Source organism: Quercus suber, unplaced genomic scaffold, assembly GCF_002906115.3.
Source record: "Quercus suber isolate HL8 unplaced genomic scaffold, Cork oak 2.0 scaffold_271, whole genome shotgun sequence".
NCBI lineage: Eukaryota > Viridiplantae > Streptophyta > Magnoliopsida > Fagales > Fagaceae > Quercus > Quercus suber.
Window position 1 is genome coordinate 821,739 of NW_027069727.1, and position 23,918 is coordinate 845,656.

Genomic DNA, 23,918 nt, shown 5'->3' on the forward strand with positions numbered 1-23,918 from the left:
GAAGGTTTCTTGGCCGACCTCCACCAATCTCCTCTGATTTTCTTGTTTGTTTTTTTCAGAATTTGCCAACAGCCTTTAGATCGTTAGCGCCCGAGACTTTTAGCCTACTAATTTCTGAGGAATTATCATCTTTTATTTCCAGTTGTGGTAGGTTCCGATATGATATTTTACTATTATGTTTACAATATTTTCACAACAAATCTTAAGTGACAAATTGTTAATTGGTTTTAAACTGGAACCACCACTTCAAATTTAAACTGGAACCACCACTTTAAATTGTATATTAAAAACAAAAAACAAGAAGCCAACACAAGAAATATATACGCGAAATAGTGAATTTTGACTAAAATAAAAAAGAAATTTAGGAACACAACAAAATGTCACAATATTTTCACAATATCTATATTTTCGACTGTGATAGGTCATGATATGATATTTCATTATTTTATTTTAAAGAAATGCTGCATTCACAACATTTTCACAACAAAATTCTAGATGATAAGTTATTACTAGTTTTAAATTGGGCCTACTACTGGTGTCAATTTTTTTTATCTATCAATAATATCTTGCTACTTAAAATTTGTTGTGAAATTAATATGAAAATGTTGTGAAAACATTTCTTTTTATTTTATTTTATTCAATCTCTAAGGAATTGAGAAAATATTGTAACAACAACAAGATGTTATAACATTTTCACAATATATTTATTTTTAGTTGTGGTTGGTCTCAATATCAAATTTTATTATTTTATTTTGAGCTATATGAAATTGATAACTCAATAATTGTGAAATTATTTATAAAAATATTTGGTGTGAGTATAACAATATTGCGTCGGCACATATAAATATTTCAAAGAAGAAAACAAAAAGAGCACAAACCAAAACTCTAGCGTATTAAAAAAAAAAAAAAAAAAAAAAAGTGATTTTTCACCAATGAGCTCATGACACGTGGCATACCAATTCACGCATGAAGACATACATGTCCTACATTTCCTTGGACGACCCATGGACAAGGGGGCAACTGATGGGGCTACAAAACACTCCAGATTCGTCCATGAGGCTCGTCCACATCCTAAGCATGCCTATTAAAATGGTCGTCCAGGAAGAGATCATCCTAGTAGTGTCCTAGTCAATCTCGTCCTGGAGAGCATATCCTGGACAAGCTCGTCCTGGGTGATATTATAACTTTTCACTGCGAACCATTGCTAGTAATGGTTAGAGAAAATAAAGCCAAGCAATATAACCTCCATGGCAGTTACAGGAGTTATCTCCAAGTTTTCTGGACTCCGCAACAACGGGGGAAGTTACATAAAAGAAATAACCGCTTATACACACCATATAAGCATTCTACGAGAAGGTAAATGTATTGAGTTCTTTCTTCCAATATACTTGGAATCACACAAAATACTGACTTTGCCATCGGAGGTTTCTTGGCCGACCTCCACCAATCTCCTCTGATTTTCTTGTTTGTTTTTTTCAAAATTCGCCAACAGCCTTTAGATTGTTAGCGCCCGAGACTTTTAGCCTACTAATTTCTGAGGAATTATCATCTTTTATTTCCAGTTGTGGTAGGTTCCGATATGATATTTTACTATTATGTCTACAATATTTTCACAACAAATCTTAAGTGACAAATTGTTAATTGGTTTTAAACTGGAACCACCACTTCAAATTTAAACTGGAACCATCACTTTAAATTGTGTATTAAAAACAAAAAACAAGAAGCCAACACAAGAAATATATACGCGAAATAGTGAATTTTGACTAAAATAAAAAAGAAATTTAGGAACACAACAAAATGTCACAATATTTTCACAATATCTTTATTTTCGACTGTGATAGGTCATGATATGATATTTCATTATTTTATTTTAAAGAAATGCTGCATTCACAACATTTTCACAACAAAATTCTAGATGACAAGTTATTACTAGTTTTAAATTGGGCCTACTACTGATGTCAATTTTTTTTATCTATCAATAATATCTTGCTACTTAAAATTTGTTGTGAAATTAATATGAAAATGTTGTGAAAACATTTCCTTTTATTTTATTTTATTCAATCTCTAAGGAATTGAGAAAATATTGTAACAACAACAAGATGTTATAACATTTTCACAATATATTTATTTTTAGTTGTGGTTGGTCTCAATATCAAATTTTATTATTTTATTTTGAGCTATATGAAATTGACAACTCAATAATTGTGAAATTATTTATAAAAATATTTGGTGTGAGTATAACAATATTGCGTCGGCACATATAAATATTTCAAAGAAAAAAACAAAAAGAGCACAAACCAAAACTCTAGCGTATTTTTAAAAAAAAAAAAAAAAAATCCAGCTCAAAACTCATCGAATTGACTAAACTAAAGGTTACTGTAGAATTGAGCTGTTGGCACTTTTTATATAGTTAGTAGAAGGAGATTAGTAGCTATGCTGAAGTGGCCTAGATTTACTAATAAAATAGTGTCCCCGTGACCTTAGGTAAAAAAAATTTGAACTAGAGCATTAAGCATAATAATCACCATGCTATTGGTGCAATACTTAAGCTATTAATTGAATTTTAGATTATATGTCTCCCTTCATTCTGGCTCAATTCACTTAGAGCATGTTTGGTACCTTATAATTAATGTGTATTTCTTTTGTTCCAATTTAAAAATGAATTACTCCATAAATGTTATAAAAAAGAAAAAAAAATGATAACACCTAAAATTTCAATCCGTGCTTCTGTGCAAGATTATTTGATGATAATTAAAGGTCAATTGTTGGAGCCGAGCCATAGGCTAACTAGTGAAAAATATTTTTAATATAGAACTTATGGCCTGAAGAACCATAGATTGATTCTCAAAAAATAAAATAAATAATAATAAAGAAGAACAAGAACAAGAACAACTATGGTAGCTTAATAAAGAAATATTGTTTTATGAAAAATATAGTACATGATTTTCAGATTTTACAAGTTGTGGTTTTTTAGATTTTTGCAGGTTCTTATTATATTTGAAAACCATAGATTAATATGGCAGAAAGGTCCGAAAGGAGAGAGAGCAGCGACAAGTAGGGGGCTTTTTGGAATTTTTTTATAAGTGAATAAAGTTGGGTCAAGGAATAGGGATTACATGGCTTTTGATAAGGAATGATTATGCTTCATTTTATAGAATAACTACTCATCTTGATAAGGAATAGTTTGAGATGGATTTTGATAAGGAAGATTGAGATGGCTTTTTTTTATTATTATTATATTCAAAAATAATTCAAATACTCCTTTTTTTTTTTTTTTTGAATATTCAAACACACTTAAAAAAAAAAAAAAAATAGATAGTTTGAGGTTGATGAATTTAAACCTAGATGTTTTGTTAGAAACATAAGAAGATGTTAATCAATTGAGTTGCAAGATTTTTGACATTCAAACAAACTTGGGTAAAGGAAACAATCACAAATATAAATGAGCAAAAACCGTAACAAGAAGAAGAAGAAGTCTTAATCCCAAACTTTGGGGTCGGTCATTAATTCTTAACAAATTGGTTAGATCAACTAATAGACAACAGGCAAATTAAAACATCTTAGTAGCCCAAGGAAAATAAAGCAAAAGTAATTACGTGTATTCTTTTCTTTCCTCCTATTCCTTTTTATCCCAAACCTTGAACAATGAAGACAAAAACAAAATTGTAAATAATGACATATACAATTTCCATACAAACAATTCAACAGCAATAATGAAAGTACAATAATACAATGGATGGAGACCCATCATTTTGATGAAGCTTTAATGGCCTCCACCATTTATACACCACAAAAAAATTGAAAGAATATGACATAATAAAAAAAAAATCAATCAATTCACACACATACACACACACAAAAAAACAAAACAACCAAACAAACAAACAAACTAACTAAAATAAAAAATAAAAAATAAAATAAAAAAGGGAATGATTTGCATCAACAATGAACATTAGTGAAATTATTAGCCTTATTGGGAACTTGGCTAGGATAGGAACCCACTGAAGAAGATGATGTAGAACTTTTGTGAACATTGGACGAGTGGTTGTATTCATAACCAGGTCTTTGCTGTACGAACTCTATGGCTGGTAGCTGAAATTCAGACCTGGTTCGCCTATGAGATGAGCCACTGAATGATTCTTCTGCATTTAACAAATGGTAGCTATGGTTTGAGATTTCTGACTGGCTTCTATTATATTTGTTGTGAGGCTTCGGCTTCTTGATGGCATGGAGAAGAAGTGGAATTAAACCTTCCATGATTTCTTCTTCTTCTTCTTCTTATTCGTTTTTTCTCAAAGCTGGATGGGAAGGAAGGATAGCGATGTAAGAAGAAGCTTTCTCTTTCTTTCTTTTTTCTAGGAATGTATAACTTTGATTTGTGTATATATAGGATTTTGAAAATTATTCGATATGGATGAGAAAAGTCAGGAGAATATTAAAACAGATGGTTAAATGACATGTATATCCTTTGACAAAACAAAACCAACAAAGCCATGTGTAGTATTATGTAGTTGTGCTTAAAATTGAGAGGAAAGATGTTGAATAATTCTAAGAACACAAATAATTGTATACGTTTTTAGACCTTTTAAAACACAAGTTGATTAATCTAATTATTTAGCCAAGTGATTATTTAGATAAATTATTCAAGTCTAGGTTAACACAAGTAAATCATATCAAGTAAATAATGCGAAAAATAAAGAACACAACGATATGATAATCTAGGAAAGCCAAACTAGTAAAAAAAACCTAGAGATGATTTAACCTAACTATCTTCAAGGTAAAATAGATCCACTATGAAAGAATAGAAGTTTTACAATAGCGATTTAGACCACTAACATCCTATTACTACCTCGAGTAGAAAACTTACTACCGTGACCACATGACACCTCCGAGTCCATGGACTACTTCTTTCTTGGATTCACAGCAACCACAAGTACTCTCACTTGTGTTTTCTTTAAACTCTTTATGCAACAACTGAAGCGATCACCAAGCTCTCGACATCAATCTTGATCTTAATAACCCTAAGTATGTATGAAGGCAAACAGCTTTAGATTTTACAAGAGATTCATACACACAACATAAACAACAACCTAAAAACATGGTTAAGGTTTTTCCTTTTATACTTAAGGCAAAACATAAAACTCTACACATCATATGGGCTTGGGCTTGAGTTGGAAAATTCTGCAAAAAAACAATCTGCATGAGTTTCGATCGACCGAGTCTAATTTTTGATCAATCGAGCTTTGCAAATTTACACAATAAATCCTGCAGTACACTCGATTCTAACTTTACACATAAACACACTTTGAGTAGTCTAAATCTAGACTAAATGTTTTGATCACGGTTTGCCAACATTACACATTGAAGTTCTAATACATTAGTTCCTAATTCCTTAGAACCTAATAAACTCCCCATTTGGCAATCCGTAACAAAACAAATACCAAAACAAAAATGCTTAAAGTTACAAAACAGCTAATTACAATAAAATTGCCCAACCAACAATAATTCAACTTAACTACTATTTATTAGTTGCAAGTGTAGATAGCAGCATAACTAAATCAACCTGTATATTCTTGTAACACTCAACAAACGCATAAACGCATGTATGGAAAATACAAGTAAAACAAAATAACTTCTTGATTTCACAAAAAACATAAAATAAAAGACATATATCATGAATAACCTCATAATATAGATCAATAGCCAATGTAGCACAATGTGAAACAAGAAACAGAAATAAAAACATAATGTCTCCCCCTAACATATACATCACATAAAAATAAATGAATACATCATGAGCCAAAAACATAAATACATCATGAAGCACCTAGATACAATCTAAAGCTCCACAAAAAATAAATAAATAAATAAATAAATCCCCCTATCCCCATCCATATGTACTCTCCCTTTTTGTGACGAATTGCCAAAGGGCAATCAAGACTCATCATCAAAAAGAGGTGGTGGAGAACGTCTAACACTCACCAAATCAACATGCAAAGCCTGAAGCTCCATGAGCACATCTACCAAAATCTGTCCCTAAGCCGTCTGAATGATCATGATAGTCTCTAGCATACTCCGCAAAGAAGCATCACTTGAAAAAGAAGTCGGTGGACGATCAATAGCGGCTGTGGGATCGACATACTCCTCAGTTGTGGGATTACTTAAAGAAGGAGGAGGAAGAGGTGCAACACCCGAAGAAGACTCTACACTAGGGCATTTAGAGCTAGCTCTCATCTGAGCAACTCTCTGCCTAAGGAATGTGGCACCTATAGGAGCTATAATGTGTACGAGCTCGGATCCAGGAAAATTCTCTAAACCTAGATGTAACAAAATCCTATGAATAAAAACAGGGAAGAAAAGACCATGTGATTTAGAACTACTCCTAGGAACCTCAACCAAAGAATGAATGAAAAGGGTAGGAAAACTTATGGGAGCATCAGTCACAAAGGCATACAAAAATGCACATCTCTCAATAGGAATGGTGTGCAAGTGAGAGATAGGCCAAAGAGAATGACAAGCAATCTAGAAAAATAGATAGTTGAGCTCTATAAGCTCATAAATAGTGATACGAAGATCGAAACCCCATCTAATGGAAGTACCGGTAAAGTGAGGCATGATCTCATCAAGTAGAGGGTCCTCATCATAAGGATAGACAGGCTATTGTACCAAAGGTACACCAAGAGCAGAGGCCACTACCTGAGGAGTAATGACATACTCTTCTGCCCTTATCCAACTCTTCACAAATTGAATGTTGGATAAAGTGAAGTGGACAAAGAGGTTTGAGTAGAACTCTCTAATCAAAACAGCTGAAGGGGGATGAGAAATGTCCAAAAGAGGTAACCAACCCCGACTCTCAAAGTTCCTACATATCTCAAGATCTAACTCATCAAGGATCACTTTATGCTCAGCCCACACCGATCTAAAGATATAAAGTTTCTCATAATTCTCTTGGTGTTTCTCGGTTCTAAACCTATTACTCTCAAAGGCAGAAGAAGAGGAAGATGAGGTTTTCTTATTGGCTNTCGAAAACCCCAATTTGAAAATACCCAATTTCAAAAATCCAACCAAATTTACCAATTGATCATACTATATAGTTAATAACAATATATAATGACATAATTAATCAATTACATAAGTCAATTTTACCAAATTAAGCCCAATTGAATAAAATCCCCAATTTCATGTAGTTTCAAGCCCTAGAATTTCAAAATTTTCCCAAATCACAAATTTAATCAAATTAAAGCATGGGGAATCATGTTTAGAGCATCTAAGAACAAAAACCCAATGATTAAATTTGAAAGAAACCAATTGCAACATCAAAACCCCAAATTCCTATAGATTCGTAAATTACACCTAAAATGCATGAAATTTGTGAATAAAATGAAAAAAGAAGGGGTAAAAAGGACATACTAGCACTTGAAGACAAAAACCTTTGAGAAAAATTAGGAAGAAAACGACAAAAATTGGTTTCAGGTGGATCGATCGAAGAGAGAGCAAAAAGCTTTTTGAACAGTTGAATAAAGTGAAGAACACGAGAGAAAATGTTTTTTAAAAAACCTTCAGACCGAATTTTGATCTGTTGAAAATTAGGTTCGATCGAACATCACCAATCGAGCACTGATCGAGCCAGGGAAATTGTAACCAAAAATTTTATCGCATTTTCGATCAGCTGAGCAACAGATTCGATCGATCGAAAATCTGAAAAAAAAATAAAATAAAATAAAAAATAAATAAAAAACAGTTTTTTTTTAAAAAAAAAAAAACAGAGCATTTTAATGCAGAAACTCCTCAAAGCACATTGTTTTATGAATGAAATGCATGAGTACGAGATGAAATTTTTTTCAAAAACCCTTGAATTCAACCCAAATCTTCCACAAACAAGATTTTCAATCAATTTGTCCTCAAAACTCAAACATTAAAACATATTTTGCATCAAAATCAAGGAAATTTTAATCTTGGATGGCCACAACAAGTTCACACACAATATAATATACTAAGTTTAGCAAAAAATAACTTGTATAGTGTGTGCAACTAGAATAGCTTGAGATACATGTGAGGTGATAAGTATATAGTGATCAATCACAATTTCTACAAAATTCATCACATAAGTTTGAATGTAACTATCACCTAAAGAATTACATCATATGACTCTCACATCTTCTAGAAAATAAGCTTGCAATCGTGTAAGTTTCTTGATTTGTCTCGTAATGTACACACCAATTTTATTATTTAAATCGAGGTTACATCTTGTATTCTTTTTGTGCATGTGCCACACTTTCTCGAGCACAAAATCTTATGATACACACTAAGGTGTTCATGATTGGCTAGTAAACAGTGGTGAGATGATTATTTATACCTTTCTCTTAGGATTTTTTAGTCCTTAAAATTAAAAGCATGTGACTTCAAGATTAAGATCATATGATCAAAAACTATAAACAACTCCCACACAACATGCACTACAAAGTTAAAACTAGCAAGGTGCAGTAAAATAAGCTCATCCAAGCTAAGCAAAGTACATAAACATGTTATGTAAAGATAATATGGCCAACCTTGATTTCAAATCCAAGAAAAATAATGCAAAACACATTTTTCCATCCTTTTCCTTTTTATCTTTTTATTTTTTTATTTTTGAAAGAATAACAAAAACACCTTAGCATGAAATGCATGAATGTTATGCAATGCAAATCCTAGAAACATAAAAACAAAAACAACAAAGAAGAAATGTCACAAAGAATAGAAAGATTAGGCTCAAGGACCATGCTTGATTTCTATTTACATATAACCTCACACGTATCTTAAGTTTTTGCTAGCTGCTCACACTACACAAATTACTCTTTGCTAAATTGTGTACATGTTATGGTGTGTAATTTTGGTTTGGCCAACCAAGTTAGAAAATTCCTTGAGTTTTTGCAAAATCATGTTTAATGCTTTAAAATATAAGGGTCTTGATTGAAAATCTTAATTTTTGGAAAATCTGGGTTCAAAACATGTGTTTTTGAAAAGCATTTCATCTCATACTCATGCATTTTATCTATAAAATTCAATGCTTTGAGGAGTTTCTGCATAAAAGTTCTTTGTTTTTCAAAACTATGATTTTTCCAGAATTTCGATCGATCGAACCTGTTTTTCAACTGATCGAAAATGCAATTAAAATTATTGGTCAGCTTCTGTCTGTTTTGGCTAGTCAAACCTAATTTTTCGATCGATCAAAAATCGTATGGAGAGTATTTTTTAAAAAAAACATTAGCTTCTCATGTGTTCATCACTTTTTCAAGAGCTATTCTCTCTATATCCGATCAGTCAAGGATACCAATCAAGATTTTTGTTGTTTTTCCTCAAACATTTTGCAAGGTTTTTGTCTTCTAAGGCCGGTAAGACTCTTTTACCCTTTCTTTTGCATTTATTTTCAAGTTTCATGCATTTATTTGGGAAATTTCGAACCTATGCATAATTGGGGTTTTTGATGATTCAAGCCATAATTCTTGAAATTGATCAATGGGTTTTTGTTGAGGGATGTTATAAACATGGTCTTTAGTGTTTAGTTTGGTAAATTTGATGCATTGGGAGAAATTGAAAATTCTAGGGCTTGAAACTACCCATTTTGGGGATTTTGTTCAAATTGAGTTAAATTGATGAAATTGGCTTGTTGGATGATTAATTTGATCATTATAAACTATTTTCTAACTTGTGTGATGATTAATTGGTCAATTTAGTACAAATTGAACAAGTGGTTGTTTCAAAATTTTAGGGATATTGTTATAAACTCTATGCACAAGCCAATTTTGTGATTCTAAACTTAAATTGAACTTGTTATCACTGCATTAGAGCATACATCATGACATTTATCTGTTCATGCATCATATAGATTGTTATTTCTATATTTTTTTGTGCTAACTTGTAGTCTGCCCTTGGTTTTTCTTTTTATTCTTTTTGGTTCTGTCCTTGTGTCTTGTCCTTATCCTAGCACCATGCCTCAGAAGACTAGAGCCCATAGGACATCCTCCTCTTTTTCTACTCCTTACCCTTTGAGCGACTTGTTTCCGAGTGAGAAAAACTGAGAGCTTTATGAGTCACTAAACATTAAGAGAAAGATTTGGGCTAAGTGTAAGGTGTTATTAGATGAGCTTGATCCTGCCATTAGGGCAAACTTTGAGCGTCTGGGCTGGTTGCCACTTTTGGATATTGATTATCCTCCTCCAACTACCCTGATTAGAGAGTTCTACTCGAACCTCTCTATTCGCATCTATGATTCCAACACTTTAGTAAAGAGCTGGATACGAGGTGCAAAGTTCACTATTACTCCTACGGTAGTGGCTGATGCTCTTGGGGTACTGTTGGTCCAGCACCCTGTCTATCCCTATGATAAGTCTCCTCCCTTGGACAATATCATGTCTTACATCACTGGGTCTTGTATCCAGTGGGATTTTGATCCTCGAATCACCACTGCTGAGCTCACCGAGTTACACTACCTTTTTTTTAAGATAGCATGTCATTCCTTGTGGCCTATTACTCATCTGCACACCATTCCTTTCAAGCAATGTGCATTTTTGTATGCTCTTGTTACGAATGCTCCTATTAGTTTTCCTTATCTGTTTCTTCATTCTTTGAACGAAGTTTATAGGAGTTCCTCTACCACTCATGCTCTTTTTCATCTTGTTTTCATTCATAGGATTTTGTTGTTTTTAGGTTTAGATGACTTCTTCGCTTATGAGCCCGTACACATTATTTCTCCCATAGGTGCTACTTTCCTTAGTCAGAGGGTTGCTTAGATGAGAGAGAGCTCTAAACGCCCTCGTGTTGAGCCTTCTGGTACTGCACCCCCCTCATTCTTCTACAAGTACTACTTCTGGTGAGGCGTCTGCTGATCTTATTGGTGGTGCTGTTGTTGTTGTTCCTCTACCTTCTACTTCAAATGAATTTGACATTTGTCATACCTTGGAGGCTGTCATGACCATTCAGGCAGCTCATGGTCAGATTTTGGTGGTCATGGTTGTGGAAGTCCGTGCCTTGTGAGCAGATTTGGCGCATCTTAAACGTTCGCCTTTGCCACCTCCTTTTGATGATGAATTCTGATTGCCCTTTGGCATTCCGTCACAAAAATGGAGAGTACATTTGGAGTACTTTTGGACACTAGTAGAGGATTTTGTAGTTAGGGGGTGAGATTTTGTTTTGTTGGAGCTTGTGGAGTTAAAATGTATCTAGGTGTTTCACTGTGTATGTATTCTTTTTGGCTCTTGATGTATTGTTTTTGGGCTATTCATGTTAGGGGGAGATACATTGTTATTTATGTTTCTTGTTTCACTACTCATTGATATATATATTTATGAATTATTCATGATATATGTCTTTGTTTTGTGTTTTGTGAAGTCAAGAATTTATTTTTGATTTATTTGTATTTTCCACATATGTGTTTATGCGTTTGTTGAGTATTTCAGGAAATATACTGGTTAATCCAGTCGTGCTGCTGTCTGCACTTGCAACTGATGGATAGTAGTTAGGTTGGATTATTTTGTAATGGGCATTATTTTTATAAAGGGCTTTTACTTGTAACTTTAAGCATTGTGTTTGTGTTTTGTTACGGATTGCCAAAAGGGGATTTCGTTAGGTTCTAAGTACTTAGGAACTAATGTATTAGAACTCTAATATGTATTATGGCAAACTATGATCAAAATAGGTTGTTAGTCTTGGTTAGATTTGCTCAAAGTATAGGTCTTTTATATAAAGTTGGAATCGATTTAACTGCAGAATGTGTAATTCGGTTTGGCTCGATCGATTGAGAATTAGACTTGACCGATTGAAAGTCAGGCAGAATGTTTTTTCTACAGAATTTCCAACTTAGCCCTAAGCCCATATAACATGTAGGGTTTCATGTTTTACCCTAGGTATAAAAGGAAAACCCTAATCACATTTTAGAGTATGCTCTGCTTGTTGTGTGTGTGAATCTCTTGTAAGATCTGAGAGGCGGTTGCCTTCACACATGCTTAGGATTATCAAGAAGGAGATTTCATTGAGAGCTTGATGATCATTCAGTTGTTGCACTAAAGAGTTTAAAGATACACAAGCGGGAGTGCTTGTACTTGTTGGAGAATTCAAGAAAGAAGGAGTCCGTGGTCTCAGAGCTTGCACGTGGTCGTGTCAGTAAGTTTTCTACATGAGGTAGCAATAGGATGTTAGTGGTCTAAGTCGCTATTGTAAAACTTTGATTCTTTCATAGTGGATTCAGTTTTACCTTGAGGATAGCTAGGTTAAATCCTCCCCAGAGTTTTTACCGGTTTGGTTTTCCTGGGTCATCATATCTTTGTGTTTTTTATATTCCGCACTTTACATTGATATGATTATATGATTGTATTAACCTAGATTTATTTAATTTGGACTAAGTAATAACTTGGCTTGTTAACTAGGTTAATCCAACTGTGTTTTAAAGGATCTAAAAATAAACATGATGGTATTCATTAAATAAAAGGCACTACGTTGATTCTTTAAAAAAAAAATTGTTTAAGATTTAAACCCCGAGACAAAATTGACAATGACTTGGTTCTCTATCTCGCACTCTTCTTCTTCTTCGTTGAAAATTTTGGTTGCCCCATTTTAATTTATTTTCAAACAATGCCACATTGAACCGCCATAGCTTTCAGAGATTCAATTAGTGACTATTCAATCCTCAATAGTCAAAGACACAAAAGTTTGGATCTCACTCAGTTTTTTAACAATTCGCTATGATACGTGATGCAGCTATAAGGTAGCTAATTATCAAGTCAAATTTGTTGACTCTCCGTTTCCAAACCAAATTTCACAAGGTAGTAGTGGAAAGAAAATCTCATCCACTCACAATATTACTAGTCAACAAATTGTACAAAAATTGGGTGTACAATTTGTGCGTTTTTAGATCCCTGTAAAACTATATTGCTTAACCTAATTAATTAACCAAGTGAATACTTAGATTTATTATTCAGATCTAGGTTAAAACAAAACAATCATATCATGTAAAGCAGCGGAAAATATAAAGAACACAATTGAAGAGGATCTCAAATGTTGAGGTTGCACATACTGCTTGGAATATTCTCTAAACTGTGCATGAAAGCACAAAGGTAGTTAAGATCAACAAACTGCAGCAATTAACAACTAGATTTGAAAGTATTAGAATGTTTGATGATGAAAGTTTTGATGAACTCTATGCTAATCCTAATGATATTGTTAATTCTGCTTATAATTTGGGTGAAATCTATGATCAACCTAAGATTGTTAGGAAGATACTTAGATCATTGACTGAGAACTTTAGATCCAAGGTGACTGCCATTACTGAAAGCAAGGATGTGGACCCCATCCCTATTGATGAACTTGTAGGATCTCTCTAGTCCAATGAGTTAGACCTACCTAAGAAAAACAAATTCAAATCAATGGCTCTTAAGTCAATTGATGATGTTAATGGGAATAGATTCAATAATGAACTCTCTGCTACAGAGATTGCATATTTTGTCAAGAACTTTAGAAATTTTCTTAGAAACAACAACAAAAGGGTAAGAGGTGAAAACAATACTGAATTTAGAAATTTTAGGAGGAATGAACCCACTAAAGTGAACAATACTGAAAAACCTAAAGAGAAAGTAGGTCAAATCTCTAATAATTTTATGGGTCAACAATGTTGGTTGTCAAGAGTATGGTTATGTGAAATCAGAATGTCCTATATTCTTGAGATCAAAGGGTAAGCTATGGCTATAACCTTTAGTGATGATGAAGTTTCTGGCCATGAGTTTGGTAGTGATGAGGATGGAAACTTCATTGCTTTCACAGCTACTGTTGTAGTTGATGAAAGTGTTGTGGTTAATGAGAACCCTTCTAATGGGGAACTCTCTGAAAATGCTGATTTGCAAGAAGCCTATAATAAGTTTTGCAAGGTTACTACAAAGGATGCTATGAATGTTGATTTAGGTTTATAGAAAATTGCTTTTCTTGAACTTGATAAGAAAAATTTGCTCTTGAAATTTTTTGATGCTAATGAATTGCTTGATAAGGTGAAAATTGAGAACATGTTGTTGCTTGATAAAGTTAAGAATTTGAAACTTGAACTATCTGTTGCTAGAGAACAAATAAATAGGTCTACTAGTTCTAAACTTGAACACATATTGAGTATTCAAATGTCTCTCTTAGACAAAACTGGTATAGGTTTGGAAAATAGCATCTCTGTGCCTAAGAATCATTTCACAAATTTTGTTTCTTCTTCTAAGCCTCCTGTGAGTGAGATTGTCAAACTAGTAGAAGTTATACCTCCTAGAAAGATTAGGGTAGATCTCAAAGAGTCTAAACCTAAGACTCCTAACCCTCCTAAGGACAAGTTGCATGATAAACCTGTGTGGGTTTGTCATTTTTATAGAAAGTCTGGGCACAGTCATCCAAACTGTTTTAAGTTGCAAGCTGCTCAGCGAGCAAATAAGCCAAAAGTTCCTGTGCCTCAAGCACAAGATCCTATGATACTTATTGGTGAGTTAGTAAAGGCTTTAAATCTTTATTCCAATTTTGGAGTTGCTCATCATTCTAATATGAATAATAACTCCAATGCAAGAGACTATCACCTAAAGAGTTACATCATATAACTCTCACATCTCCTAGAACAAAAGCTTGCAATCATGTAAGTTTCTTGATTTGCCTCATATTGTACACACCAATTTTAATTGAGCAGAAACTTATTAAAATAGCCGAGATAATTTACACATCAATTTTATTTGATTGATTTAATTATAATTTAATAATGTACACACCAATTTTAACATTTAAACCGAGGCTACACTTTATGTTCTTTTTGTGCATGTGCTACACTTTCTCGAGTACAAAATCTTATGATATACATTAAGGTATTCATGATTGGCTAATAAATAGTAGTAAGATGGTTATTTATGCATTTCTTAAAAGGATCAAGTCCAACAATTAAAGGCATGTAACTTCAAGATCAAGACAAAGTGATCAAAAACTATAAACATTTTTCCACACAACATGCACTACAAAGCTCAAACTAGTAAAGTGCAATGAATAAACTCATCCAAGCTAAACAAGGTACATAAACATGTTATGCAAAAATAAATTGGCCAACCTTGATTTCAAATCCAAGAAAAATAATGCAAAACACAATTTGCTTCCTCCCCCCCTTTTTTTTTCTTTAAAAAAAAAAAAAAAAAAAAAAAAGGAAACAAAAACAGTCCCAGAATGAAATGCATGAATGTTATGCAATGCAAGTCCTAGAAACAAAAAGAAAACGAAAAAGGCAACAAATAACAGTGGTCACAAAGAGTAGAGTAATGAAGCACAAAGATCATATCAGAAAGACTTAATTAGATTAAGCCTTTTACATCCAAAACTTTTTAGATGCACCTCAAGCATTGGAGTTCTTATTCACATTAGAGTGATTTCCAACTCCAGGATTGGAATAAAGGTTGAGAGCCTTTACCAATTCACCAATAAGTACCATAGGATCTTGTGCTTGAGGCATAGACACTTTTGGCCTATTTGCTCACTTCGCAGCTTGCAACTTGAAACAGTTTGGACGAATGTGCCCAGACTTTCCACAAAAATGACAAACCCAAGCAGGTTTACCATTCATCTTGTCTAGAAAAAGTAGACTCCTTAGGTTTAAACTATTTTAGATCGACCCTAATTTTCCTAGGAGGTGTAACTTCTACAAGTTTAACAGTCTCACTCACATGAGGTTTAGAGGAAGAAGAAGGAACAAAATTTGTGGAATGGGGTTCAAACACAGAGATGCTTTTTACAAAACCTAAGCCAGTTTTGTCAGAGGGAGACTTTTAAACACTTAGCATGTGATCAAGTTTGGAGCTTGCAGACTTAATAGATTGTTCTTTAGCAACAGATAGATCAAGTTCCAAATTCTTAACTTTATCAAGTAAAAGCATATTCTTAGTTTTCACATTGTTCAAAAGTTCATTAGCATCAAACAGTTTCACAAGAAAATTTTTCTTATCAAGCTCAAGAGATGCAATTTTCTTCAAGCCAAGATCAACATTCATAGCATCCTTTACAACAATTTTGCAAAGTTTATTGTAGGCTTCTTGAAGATCTGCATCCTCAGAGAGTTCCCCATCAGAAAGGTTCTCTTCAATAGACACGCTTTCATTGACTACAGCAGTAGCAGTGAAAGCAATAAAGTTTTCATTCTTGTTAGAACCAGACTTATCATCGAAAACTTCATTATCACTAAGGGTTACAGCCATAACCTTATCCTTAGACCTCAAGTATGTAGGACATTCAGATTTTATGTGACCATACCCTTGACATCTAAAACATTGAGAACCCATAGAATTATTAGAAGATTGACCTACTTTTTCTCTAGGTATTTAGTGTTGTTAACCTTAGTGAGATCATACTTCCTAAAGTTTCTGGGTTTAGCAGTGTTCTTACCTCTTGCTCTTCTGTTGTTATTTCTAAGGAAATTTCTAAAGTTCTTAACAAGATAAGCAATCTCTGTAGCAAAGAGCTCATCATCAAATCCACCAATATCAACATCATCAACTGACTTAAGAGCCATTGATTTGGATTTGCTAGTTTTGGGTAGGTCCAACTTATAGGACTGAAGAGATCCTACAAGTTCATCAACAGGGATGGAGTCCACATCCTTGCTCTCAGTTGCTCTAAGAATCTTCTTAACAATTTTAGGTTGATCATAAATTTTACCTAAATTGTATGCAGAATTAACAATGTCATTAAGTTTAGCATAAAATTCATCATCAAATTCATCATCAGACACCCTAATACTCTTAAATCTAGATGTTAATTGTTGCAACTTATTAATTTTGACAGCCTCTGTGCCTTCATGCACAGTCTGGAGGATATTCCAAGCAATATGAGTAACAGGGGTCAAGGATCAACTTAGAGATCAAAAGATCTACAACAAGAGAGTAACCCGCTCTGATATCACTTATTTGTTTTTAGGCCCCTTAAAACACAATTGGATTAACCTAGTTAACAAGCCAAGTTATTACTTAGTCCAAATTAAACAAATCTAGGTTAACACAATCATATAATCATATCAATGTAAAGTGCGGAATATAAAGAACACAAAGATATGATGACCAAGGAAAACCAAATCGATAAAAAACCTAGGGAGAATTTAACCTAGCTATCCTCAAGGTAAAACTGAATCCACTATAAAAGAATCGAAGTTTTATAAAAGTGACTTAGACCACTAACATCCTATTGCTACCTCATGTAGAAAACTTACTGACACGACCTGCAAACTCCAAGGCCACAAACCCTTTCTTTCTTAGATTCTCCAGCAAGTATAAGTACTCCCACTTGTGTATCTTTAAGCTCTTTAGTGCAGTAACTAAATGATCATCAAGCTCTCAATGAAATCTCCTTCTTGATAATCCTAAGCATGTGTGAAGGCAACCACCTCTTAGATCTCACAAGAGATTCACACAGACAACAAGTAGAGCAACCTCTAAAACATGGCTAGGGTTTCCCTTTTATACTTAGGGCAAAACATAAAACCCTACACGTCATATGGACTTAGGGCTGAGTTGAAAATTCTACAGAAAAAACATTTTGCTCAACTTTCGATCAATCAAGTCTAATTCTCGATCGATCGAGCTAGACAGAATTGCACACTCAATTCTGCAGTTAACTCGATTCTAATTTTACATAAAAGACCTATACTTTGAGCAAGTCTAATCAAGACTAACAACCTATTTTGATCATGGTTTACCAACAATACATATTAGAGTTCTAATACATTAGTTCCTAAATACTTAGAACCTAACACATCAGAGTCTGCTAAAACAAAAGAATGAAACTGTGGTGGAACATCCTTCATCCACACACTATAATCTGAAACATTTAAAGAAAAACAAGCTAAAACATGAGCAATCATATTACCCTCTCTCTTAATAAGAGAGTTGTGTAATTTACTAAAACATCTAGCCTTTGACCTCACTGCATCAAGTATTATACCATCTGTTGATAAGAAAGGGCTATCATGTTTGAGGGCATGCATGAGGACTTAACAATCCCCCTCCAAAATGACCTCTTGGAACCCCAGGTCTAAAGCTAGCTACAAGGCCAAGGCTGTAGTTATACCCTCAACTTCAAATTGAGAGTGTGTGGAAAGAGAGGCCAAGACAGCTCCCTGTACATCATGTATAACAACTCCAATCCCTGATTTTTGCTCCCTACTAAATAGTGCACCATCAAAATTGACCTTTACCATTTCCAAGATAGGAGCTCTCCAACAAATTCAGATCGGTGTGGACTGTGGTGGGGAAGGTTACTGCACCGCCTGGAATTCCGTTAGGAGTTCTTTGGACTTGTTAGTGAGCTAATTTGGACTACAGCAAGGTTGGTTAGTTCTAACTCAACTCTAATGTGTCCAGATTTTCCAAACCGTGACCGAGAACAACTCTGTATTCTGTTGCATTCTAATCATCCACGACAGCAACTCTTTGAAATCCATGAAGGTAGTGGTTCCTCAACAAGCCCATGATGACTCATCTTCCCATACAACTTCCAATTCACTACATAACTAGAGGGTGTGAAGGGGAGTTTCAAGTTCCAACTTACATCTATCGCAGAGAGGATTTTCAATGATTATGCGTCGAACAAGGTTCTGTTTTGTGGGCAATGAATTCTAGTAAGCTCTCCATAACAGATTCCTCATTTTGTTTTGGATTTGCAAAGACCAAACCCCCTTCCATAGTGCCTTATTTGAAACAACCTATTCTGTAGCCCCGTTAGGAGCATCCTCTTCCTCGAGTACATTACTTACTATAAAAAAAATAAAAAATAAAAAAATTGAGTTACATCATTCATGACGCAATAACAACTCTCCCCTGTCTACTTCTTCCCCAGTCCCAACTCACGATTCAACCAAGTCAGATTTTTATTATTATTTTTGGATACTTACAGTCATTGTTGAAGCTTCTATCAAATCTTGAGCTTGTATCTCGATCCATTTCTTCTTCTTCTTCTTCTTCTTCTTCTTCTTCTCTCTTTCTTTCATTCTTTCTGCGTTTTTTCTGTTTTTGCATTTTTGCTCTTCTGAAGTTTGCTATTCTTTGTAAATGAGATGATGAAGATGAACTTTTAGGTTTTTTCAAAAAAACTAAAAGTGAGAACTAGAGAAGAGGCAGCATTTGTTACTGATAGAAGACGCAGAGAAGTGATACTGTGATAAACTCATAAAAGTGAAGATGAAGATGAAGATGGGATGAAATTCAAAAGTGGGTAGTGTAGAAACTAGAAATCGAGGAGACAGAAGTGAGAAGACATGTGTGGTTATAAGAAGAAGCAAGAGAAAAAAAACAAGTGTAATATATAAAGAGTCTTTTGGCTGAATATTTGTGGTATAGGTACTGCTCAAACTTATTTAGGAAAATAAGGAGACACAAATTTCGGTAATGGTGTTGCCAAAATTTTGAGAAAAAGTAGGCGAGAGGAGAGAGAAATGATGTGACAGATGTGGGAGAGAGAAAAAGGAATTTTGGCAATGATATTGCCAAAAATAAATTTGTCTTGGGCAGTGTGCTTAGTTGAAGGAATGAAGCCACTGCCCCTAGCTTATTTCAATTTCGGCATTTTACTGCATTAAAAGAATTAATGTGTATTTTAATTGAAATAATACTAGTAATTTAAGACTTATGAGTTGGATTAAATTAATTTTGCAAGTCTTATAAATATATGAAAATATAAATTTTAATTTTTTTAAAGAGTAATAGGATATGAAATTATATATATATATATATTTTTTTTTTTTTTTTTTGGAAGCCCGAAAAATAGGATATGAAATTATATATATATATATATATATTTTTTTTTTTTTTGGAAGCCCGAAACATTCTAAACGGTATACTAAAATAAGCCGGTATCGAAATATTTCATTTTTCTAAACAAACCAAAAAAACGGTATTCATAACATTAATTTTTTCTATCACGGTCTCCTACTAGACAGTAAATGTTTGGCTGTCAAAGTGTAAGGTGTCAACACTTATATTTGGGCATGGTGCCACAATTTGCGCCACAACTCGCCCATGTAGCAAGGTATGGTTGATGGAGAAGTGTCTCCACATGAGCAAGTTATGGCACAAGTTGTGCACCAGAATTATCCCTTATCTTTTACTCAACGCTTATCTTTTACTTGTACCAAATGCTTGGCTGTCAACCATTTACTTGGACCTTGTATTAGTATTTAAGTAATTTTTGAATGGGCAAGTCTGCCAACCTTCAAGATTTTACCACTTTGTTTTTTAAATTTTAAATTTCATAAGTAGTTGACCGTTTAAATGAACTTGGGTTGTTGAGAAAATCTTAAGATTAATTTAAATATAGTCTAGCACAAAAATGTTAAGGGTATATATATATATATACACACACACACACATTCCATCTCTTCACTAAATTAAAACAATTTCCATTATGTTATTAACTCCCTTGATTAAGAAACTTGATATCTAATTTATGTTTGCTTATAATTTAATATTTTGTATTTGTCATAAGAAAGTTATGATATAAAAAATACATTTGAAAGATAAATTTCAATATTTATTTTGACTATTTTAGTCTTTTTTTTCTCCTTTTACTAATTTAATATATTTATTTATCTTTTTAAAAAAATTTAAATTAATTATGATATCATCATGGTTCGACCTTGGTTCAATCTCGGTCTGACCTTCAAAACCTTGAACCCCTCCCTTTAACAATTTATTGAACGTTCTAGGTCTAAAACCCATGCATACCATATGTGGCCATGTGACTTTTGAAAGAACATGTACAATAAAGGATTTTTTTTTTTTTTTTTTGTAAAAAATCTATGGACAATTTTTGCCACTGCTTTGGTTAAAATTTTGACATATACGATTGAGTAGTGAGTCCATGTAAAAGTTATTATTCATCACTTACAGTTAACCACTTCAGCAAATTGTAACAAATGGCGTTGTTATAAAAGAATTGACATTTTATTGGCCCCAAAAAGGATAATTCTATCTTTTTTTTCCTTTTATTTGGTATTTGATGCCCCTTTGAAACCTTATAGAGTTTGTTCAATAGTAGTTGTCCTGCCCCAAACCCCAAAGGGTCCAAAGCACGAGAAAGACGTCTCAAAATACCTATATATTTTTCCTTTTTGACAATCCAATCCACAAAAATCATATCAAGTACCAACATCAAGAATTATCATAATAATTCCATTGAATATACTCTCAAAGTAAGTCAGAACTCTAAGCAATAATTACGAGGACCATTAGCCATAAAAGAATAGAGGTCTGAATAAATAATTACATATCATCAGCTTGTCCTATCAGTGGGAATAAAGTCACAACCACTATAATATACAAAAGAATGAGTCAAGCCTATTTTAAGATGTACATCATCTAATATCTCCATTACAAAAGTTCAGCCTCCATCAGTAGTTAGTCTAACCACTGTTAGCCACCAAAAAGTTGTCTCAAAAGATTGTTGCCTACTCTGAAAAGTTTATAAAATAATGGAATGAGACAGAGCCCAGTAAGTAGCATAATTAATGGGGGTGGGGGAAATGCAAGTTCCATTTTCAATAATAGTAATATGATATGACAAAAATGATTGAATAATGAAACACAAAGTTTCTCAAAGTAAATACCTTGAAACTATATGCTAGAATCTGTGAGCACCAACAATATAATTTCCAAAGCCATAATATCTAACGTAAGGTAAATTATCACAAATATACCACACTACCACATAGATCGGTCAGGGATCCACCCATTAACAAATGGCATGATATTGTCCTCTCTGGTATGCAGAATCTTGGCCCCATGGATAGCAGCCTCACCCATACCCTCAAGGTTTTTCTCTCCCCCTATAGGCAACAGAGAGAGCGCGTCAAATAGGACCTTTCTTGCATGTGGTCTCTTGCCCCATGGGCAGCAGCCTCACCCACACACAATCAAGGAACCTCTTCCCCCATGGGTAGCAGGGAAGAACATGTCATCCAAAGTGAAAGGGAACTACCTAGGTTTGATTCTGTTGTCACAGACTACGAAAACAAATCAGGTGATCATTGGAAAATCACACATGACATGGTGTTAAAACCACATAAAGCTCACAAGTTACATATACTTTGAAACACATAGTTTATGTCTGGGTGATTTTAGAAAAACCTTAAATAATCTAACTTCCACAAAGTTTGTAAGGTTTTCAACTTCACTCTTCTCAAAAGATTTTCTATCAATTTCCCACATAACAAGACAAGATAAGCATCTTTAAATTTTATAATATACCATAAAATCCATGATTTCCTTATCAAAGATTAAATAAAATATGCTCATTTCTTCATATCAACAATTCATGCATTTCTCCAAATACAATACCAAATATGATGCATTTTCATATATAATCATATATATTTTAAGGTTATGACACAATAGTTTTTAGAAAAATATAGTTTCCATAGGTAGTTTCCAAAAGCGTGTCTAACCCAAAAACAACATTTATGCAACATGGTTATTTTTCAAAATTCCCATTAAAAAGCTACTTACCTCTCAACCGCAAAAGCCTAATTCTCCAAGCTCCAAGGAGATTAGCTAAAACCTAAACAATATCAAGTAAACCTATCACAATAAGCATAGAGCGTGAAATTGTATCTAGTTACAATTTAGGAATTGCCAAATGAGCACTTAATTAGGCAAGCCTAGTATTTAACCTCATCAATAATAATATATTCCACTTCTAAAGTTTCTCAACAAATTGATTTACAAGGCATAAACTCCAATTTATAAAGTTAACCCATTTAATATCTTCTCCAACATCATGACTAACTTCCATAAAATTTACACTACATCATTAAGAGACCCATGAAAGCAAAATCAAAATATCCTTCAAGACAAGAAATTTAGGACTTCAACTAACTCCAAATAAACCCAATGGCAATGGAAAAATTAGATTTACCAACCATCACATGTTATAACTCAAAACCCCTAAATTTCCCACCAAACATAAACCTTAAGTAGTCATCATTAGCACAAACCATATACCTACTCATCAAATAATTCCACCAATACAAAGCCCATACATACAAACACATAAATATCACTTCCAATACTTATAAATCACATGGGTATAATTATAAAAGCTTAGATAAAAATAACCTCAAGCAAAAGTGTAAAACCCACCAAAAATATTAGATATTTTTACCTCAAAAAAAGGATGTGAAGGTGTTTATGGGTTCTTAAGAATTTTCTGGTAATCTTGCTGGAGAATGGTGGTGGAAATGGTGGTGGTGGTGTGGAAGTACCGGTGAGAGAGGCTGTAACAATAGAGAGGAGTGTATGAGAGAAAAGAAAAGAAAGAAAAGAAAATAAGAAGGGATGGCCGGCCAAGTGATGTAGTGGTAGTGTGAGATGAGTGGTGGGTAGTGAATGGGTAGGTGGGGCACGTGTGGTCCATTAAAAATCTGACTTTACACTTTTTTTTTTAACTGACTAGGACGTTACAGTAGTAGTACATTACACCTTTCCAAAATTAAGATTAAAATTGCACAAATCTTATTAAATTATTTTTTTAAGCCAACGACTAAGGATTGCCGACAAAACTCTCATGCAAACACACACACACACACACACACACACATCTTTACCTTATTTAAAAGAGAAATAAGCCAAAAAAAAAAAAAGCCATCAAAAAATTCATTCTTACAATCAAATACTCAAATTATTACCATCCAATTATGCCCCTTTTTGGCTGCAAGAAAGAAAGACGGAAGAATACTGATCTCTCTCTTTCTCCCTCTCCCCCTTTAAACTATCAAGGGGAAGATTTAATAGGGTACTTTAATATCAAAGAGCCATATTCCCTTGTTTAGTCTTTAAGGAGATTTAGTCAGTTTACTCTGGTGCACTAATGGTCATTAGAGTTTGGGACTTCATTTTAATAGGCCTAATTAG

The 23,918-nt window shown here is 33.6% G+C and overlaps 1 long non-coding RNA gene across 1 annotated transcript; it reads right to left on the reverse strand.

Annotated features, from left to right (window-relative positions):
* Positions 1–21,216: 21,216 nt before the first annotated feature.
* Positions 21,217–23,346, reverse strand: LOC136070928 (uncharacterized). Its single transcript, XR_010632205.1, has 3 exons — positions 23,170–23,346; positions 22,515–22,566; positions 21,217–21,462 (listed from the first exon to the last, which is right to left on the reverse strand). It is a non-coding gene; the product is annotated as an uncharacterized LOC136070928 (long non-coding RNA).
* Between the last annotated feature and the right edge of the window lie 572 nt (positions 23,347–23,918).